The 6,540-nt window shown below is 48.9% G+C and overlaps 1 protein-coding gene across 8 annotated transcripts in view; it reads left to right on the top strand.

The window, feature by feature from the left end:
- The window catches only part of SLC24A3 (solute carrier family 24 member 3), a 110,444-nt gene that overhangs the window by 29,651 nt on the left and 74,253 nt on the right, over positions 1 to 6,540 (top strand). The gene's annotated exons all lie outside the window — the stretch shown is intronic.

Consider the following 6,540-nt stretch of genomic DNA (forward strand, 5'->3'; position numbering starts at 1 on the left):
TTTAAACATTTCACGGCTCTTCTGTGTAGTACTGTTTTGTTCACTCAGAATTTAAAAAGAGCGGTTTCACCTGCTTTTTAATTTCTGGGTGAAAATACTCGAGACCCTCATCTTCACGTTTCAGTGTGGAGTTGTCTGTGTGATGGTTCCACAGGTGATGCATCCCCTCAGGAGGCTGGGAGCAAGCTCCAGGGTCCCGTGGGAGGCTGGAATGGCTGAGGAGAAGCCTGCGCTGTTCCAGCTCTCCTCAGGCAGTGTGTCCTGAAGTGGGAGACGGAGTTGCAGTTTTTGGATAGAAATACTTTGTTTCTAACATTGGCTGCAGCAAACAAGCCTGGAGAAGCATTAAATCCTGAAGCAATTAAATGTATCGGCAAAGCGGGATTTTTTCTTTTTTCCCTTTTGTGAGATACTTTGCCAGCTGTTGTTTATGGAAAAAAAATCTCAATCTTTTTTATGAGAACTGTTTTTAGGTTTCTTTGTGTTTGGGGCTGATTTATACATTATGCATTAGCTCGGGAAGGCAAAACATTTATTTACCAGCCTGAATATTTAGAGGAAGAACAAGTGTGAGTCAGTGAAAAGCCTGTATGGATAGCTTAGCCAGAGATCCAGAAGAACTTTTCCAGCGTTAGAAATGGCACAATTAAGTCGTAAGGGAACAGCTGGACAATTATTGGACTTTTCTCTGCTTGTGTGTGGGTGACCCCTCTGCCTGCAAGGCCTTGTGCTCATCATCAGGCTCCGTGGCTGGTGCACGAAGACAGCAGAAACCCCTCTCTCTGCTGGATCACGAGGACTGGCAGCAGCTGGGAGCCCCTCTGTTGTTGGAGGTACTGGCTTCGTGGAGGCCAGAGACAGAAGGGACACGTGGAATGGTTCCTGACTGGGCTGGCTGTGTTTGGGAGGAACTGAGGAGGAGTGTGTTTTCTTTGCTTAGGTTTGCTGAATGGTAGTTTTGAGGGAGTTCCTTTATAAGGCGCCGTTCTGAGAAATACACAGTTCTTTATGCTGTTCTCTCTTCTTTTTGCTTGCAAATGAAAGAATGCTGATTAGAGCTGGGGTAAGCAGCGTGCCATTGTCTGGGACAAGGCATGCCATAGGAATCGTGCTGCTACAGAAGGCGGCTCAGAGGTAATTATATTGCTTGCTGACTGCAGAAACTTGCCACCAAATGAGAGTTTGTGAGAGCTGTGCTCTCTTAGGAACAAATGGAGTAAGTGGGTTGGAGCTTTGAAGAAAACAAACAGTATGGTAGAAAATACATCCTTGTAGTTCAGAACATCAGTTTCAGAACAAGGGGCATCAGGAAGTGACTTCTCTGGGAGCAGGTCCTTGGCTACCTCAGGACCCGGCAGGAAATTGCAGTGTGAATTTGAATGAAATGCAGCTGCCAACGAGCAAACTGAGCTGTGAGACCTATGGGCAGTGCTTCAGCGTGATGGCGTTAAACAGAGAGGCTGCAAACCTTCCTGAAGGTGATTGCTGTGGGAATGAGGACTGACCTTTAGCAGTCACGGGGGGGACACCACGTCCTGTTCCCTGGAAGCGCTGCAGGAACACACAGCAAGCAGCCTTGAGTAAGGGCTCAGAGAGGGAGGCTCTGCAGCTCTCCGGGGTGCGCTGGGTGCTGGCTGCTGTCCCCAGGGAGGGGAAGAGGTGGCAGCTGAGGAGCCACATGTGGTACAGGACAGACTCCCATGGGCTGCCTAGCACACGTGGGAGGCTGCCCAAAATCTCCCCACGGTGTTTGGCCATTCCATTGCTTTTCCAGGCAGGCTGTGCTCTGCTTCGCTTGTCCTCTGCTTGTACTGAATAATGGTAGAGATACCTGCAGAGCTGCACTGGGCCTGGCAGGGAATATGGGGAAGAAAGTAAAGCAAAACCCTCCTGGTCTGAGGGGAAAACGGAGGGTTCATTGAGGGGGACTCGAGTAAACCGTGTCTGGTTGGCAGGAGGCACATGCTCCAAAGCAGCCAGCCCCAAATCCAGAAGGGTTAATTTGCCCCACAGCATGTCCTGAAATAGTAATGTTTGGATAATGTTTTGGGGATAACTAAGCTGGAACGTGTGCATAACTGTTAAAGTTGTGAATGCCAAAAAAGGGAATTGATGCTAAGCTCAAATATAAGGACTCATCATTTAATTTTAAAAATTGTTACAACTGTAGTGTGGTTTTGTTGCGTTATGCTATAGGCTTTTTGGCAGGGATTTCATGGGAGATGAGGAGACAGCAGCTTGATGCTTCCCTCAAGCTTTTTTGAGACTGTTCTGCATTTTGCCAAAGTGTACGTGATGCATTCTGAACAAATCCATCTTGGATTCCTCAGCCTCCCACTGGGAACCGCTCTGGGGGGTAAATGTGGGACAGAGCAGATCTTGGGTGTCCCTGGTCCCCTGCTGGGGCTTTGCCTCTGAAAACCAGGGTAAGGGACTGCATGTAAACCCCGTGAGGAGGGGTCTGGCCCTTCTGCTTAGCTGGACCTGGCATTCAGGGAAGCAGGAGAAGTTCTGGCCGTCTGTGCTCCATTGGGCATGATTTGTGTGATCTGCAGTAAAGTCCTAGTTAGGTGGGGTGATCTCCAGTTTTGGGGCTGAGCTGAACTCTCCCAGTGTTTTCTTACCTCTGCTTGTGGGCACCAAACCCAGGCAGAGCCACTGATGGCTCTGAACACGTGGAATCTGTTTGTAACCCTTATGTAAGGGCGTGTCAGAATGATCAGAGGATGACTAAAATTGCAGACCCCTTTAACAGGGGAATTTATCAATGTCTTGGAGGGAAATAAAGCCATAAGGGCCGTCCCTTTGCTTGCATCTTGAATTCACCCAAAGTTTAATTTGTTGCATTTATTTCATTTCGTCAGCTGGGCGAGGGTGAACTCAGGCAGCAATATGTCAGAAAATTAAGCTCTACTCCTTAGAAAAAACCACAAAACCTTACAGCTGTGCTTAGACAGAAATAACAAGGTTGGTGAAGAAGAGTTGGGGGGAAAAGGAGATTTTTAAAGCCAGTAGATTTGTTTTTTTAGTTGCTTTCAGGTTTGGGAAAACTTTTTAAGCTCTTTTCTGCAAACATGAGGACTCAGGAATGCTTTTGGATTATACAGTTTTTCTGGTTTTGTTTTTTAACTTGTGCGTGATGAAAATGGGTTTGCCCCTTTGGCTGTGTGAGGTGGCACTGAGTGAAGGCTGCCAGCCCGTCCTGCAGGGCAGCTGGCATGTGGCCCTGCTGCTGCCTGGGACAGGAGCTGGGAATGGGGGTGAGGATGTGCCTTGGAGGGAGCCAGGATGGAGTGTCCTCTGTTCAGAAGCACTGCCTGGTCTGGGGCTGGCCCTCTGGGGGGTTCTGTCGGGTGGGGAGGTCTCTGGGGCGCTGGTGGCTTGTGTCCCGCGCAGGCGATGGAGCCGTGTACCCAGCTGGGCTGTTGGTGTGGCAGGATGGGGAGCACGGGGAGCTGAGGGCACCTGGGGGCTGTGGCCCTTTCCTCCCAGCTCTCCCCAGCTGTGGTGCTGGGGGCATTGTGCAGAGGATGCTGTGCTCAGAGAGCCACAGGCATGTGGCAGTGGTAGGAGGGGTTTCCATGGAAACCTTTCAGCAGCATGACATCACTGGCGCTGTCACATTTAAGCTTTTCAAGGCTTTTTGGATTTCAGGGATTACATAACTTTGGAGGGGTTAGGCTGGGGCTTGGATCTAATCAGTATTCAGGGTCTTAGTTGAATTAAACTTTTAGGAAAGCCAAACACCCTCATCCAAAAGTGGCCAGCAGCAGCAACAGCGGTTTTCTGGTCATCTTGGACACTTCTGCAAGCCCTGGAGCCTTAGGGAAGGCAGAGCCCCCCCTAGGCTGGGGCAGCAGGAGCCGCTGGGCTGGGGCACAGCTGCTCACTCACACCCACCTTTATAAATGTTTGTGTAGCTGAGTCAAGGTATTTTTTCATGGAGCAAAAGAGAAATCTTCATCTTGCTTCTAGGTATCTGTAATCATTTCCTAATAGCTGCTTCTGTTTCTCGTTCTGCCCAATAACTTTTCTTATATGTGAACTTGAGGAAAATACTCTGTGGTTTTCTGTTAAATGTAACTTAGTATTTTTGTTCAAGACTGAAGCCTTGCAGGAAATTTGGAAATGCAATAACTTCTAGAAAGGCAGTAAACCCTGCACATAACGCAGGGAAAGTCTTGAAAGAGGATGGATTTGTTTTTAACCACAGTACAACTGCTGCAGACTTGGGGTTCCTGACTCAGCATTCCTGATTGGAACAGTTTACAGCAATGAAAGGCAAGTTAGTTCTAGGATTCCCTGGGACAAAAAGATCCTGGGTTGGAAAGGAGTGACTTGTCTTGCTGAGGGGAGGTGCAGCATGAAAAGGGAGGGGGGAGAGACTGAAACGCAGAGTAAATGCTATGAAGGCCCCTCCTGGTGTCTTTCTTCCAGCTGGGCCCAAAGCTCTTCTGCTTGCCAGGGTCTCAGAGTCTTGCCAGGCTCTCTGCTGCTGGGCCACAGGAGCCACTGTCTGGCAGGCCTTGGAACAAAATCCCAGGCTGTTTCGGGTGGGAAGGGACCTTAAAGCTCGTCTCTTTTCCCTTCTGCTGTCCCAGGTTCCCCCAAGCCCTGTCCAGCCTGGCCTTGGACTCTTCCAGGGATTGGGCAGCCACAGCTTCTCTGGGCACCCTGTGCTAGAGCCTCAGCATCCGCATTGTTAAAAAACCTTTTTTCTAATATCTGATGTAAACTCACCCTCCTTCCGCTTAAAACCATCACTACTTAGCCCTGGTTAAGGAATGAAAGACGTTCTGTTGCAGCTTTGGGGGTTTATCGAGTGTTACCTGAGGGAAGGCAGCTTTTAAGCATATTTATATTTATTTGTGTATTTATTTATTTGTCTATTTATGCTACCCAAACACATTTGTGTATGTCAAAAGATGTATGTCAAAAGATGTATCATCTGCCAGAAGGGTGTCATACCTAGAACATGATTTCATAAACCAGATGGCATTTGTCTGCCTCTGGAGAGCTAATCTCCTAATCTGTTTGTCTTTTAATTTTCATATTGTGTATGAAAGACAACTGTTATTTTAAGGAAAAATTATTGAGCTCCCCCTTTTTACTTTACTGGTATCATTATAGTCTATGTACAAAATTTTGTTTTGCTAACAAAAAATTTCTGTGACTGCCTCCAATGAGAGAGTTATCTGTGCAGGTAGCAAGAAGGCTGCAGCCTTTCTTTTCTTATAAGATTACAATTAGGGAATAAGATTATAATTAGGGAAGATCAGGCAGCTTTTTTTAAGGAGTCAAAAATGTTGCAATTCAGTAATTGTCGCCAAAAATAATTGCATGCACCTTGTTGAACGGGTTAGGTATATTCGGTAAGACAGGGGTCAGCTGTATTGTCTCCAGGGCACCCCTTCAGGAGCCACTTTACCCTGTCATGCTGTGCCAGCTCTGATCTGGTGTCCTGTGCTTTGTGTGGTCTGTCTGCTCTCCTTTGCTGCTGTCACCAACAGTTCTTGGCTCCTGACAGGAACACCATGGGGAGTAACCTGGTGAGGAGCCAGATGGATTTTATTGCAGCCTGGGCATCCTCAGTGGTGCTGTCCGGCCTCTGCTGCTTCCTCAGCCCTCACCATTGTGCTGGTGATGGCTCAGAGAGGGGACAGCTGGACCATGAGGGGTGCTCAGAGCCAGCTCTCCTGGCAGGCAGGCATTGGCACTGGCCGTGGTGGATGGCCAAAAGGAATGAATGCACGCTCCAGTGTTGGCTCTTGGGCCCGTGCCACCGTCACCGAGCTCGGGTGGCCCCACGATCCCACTGCCCTGGGCTCTTTCCACAGCGCAGGGAGAGGGTCACTGTGAAGTGGAACTCGTTGCACTCTGAGGTCTTAAGGACATGTGAGGTAGGGAAATGATGCACAGGGTGAGTCCATGCCATTTCCAAGCTCCCTGGGAAACCACCATGGGAGTAAATCAATCCCTCAGGCAGGATCTGCGCTGCCCAGCTGCATGGCCCTAAAGTTTTATCCTCATGCAGAAGCAGGCAGCTTGGAAACAGTTTAGTAGGGGAGTTCATCCAGATTTTGGTCCTGGGCTTGGTCATTTTCTGTGTATTTGGTGATGGTTTGTGTACAGAGGTTGGAAGGCAGCTGTGAGTTGGGATGGAGGGCAACCGGGCTGCCGTGAGGATGAGCACAGCAGCCATAGCTGTGAGAGGGGATTCACAGCACAGCTCCTGTACGGAGGGCAGCCAGTTCCTGAGCTCTGGCACATGAAGTATTTCCAGCAGGGATCAAAAAATGTTTGTGCCCCATCCTGCAGCTCTACCAAGAGCTTGTTAGGGCTGCTCGCTGCAAGTGTCAGCACACCAAGGAAGGAACTCCGGCTGGAGCAGGTAAATGTAAAGTGCTGGGATAGTCAGGGGACTGTGGGGGCTCAGAACAAGAAACCAACACCTTGGTCTTGTTCGGTGCAATAAGTAAAAAAAAATAAAGTGCTATCTTATCTGTGAATAGCCAGGGGCTAGCACTAAACTGGTGGGCA

The sequence above is a fragment of the Cyanistes caeruleus genome, chromosome 2 (assembly GCF_971803275.1).
Source record: "Cyanistes caeruleus chromosome 2, bCyaCae1.hap1.1, whole genome shotgun sequence".
Classification (NCBI taxonomy): Eukaryota; Metazoa; Chordata; class Aves; order Passeriformes; family Paridae; genus Cyanistes; species Cyanistes caeruleus.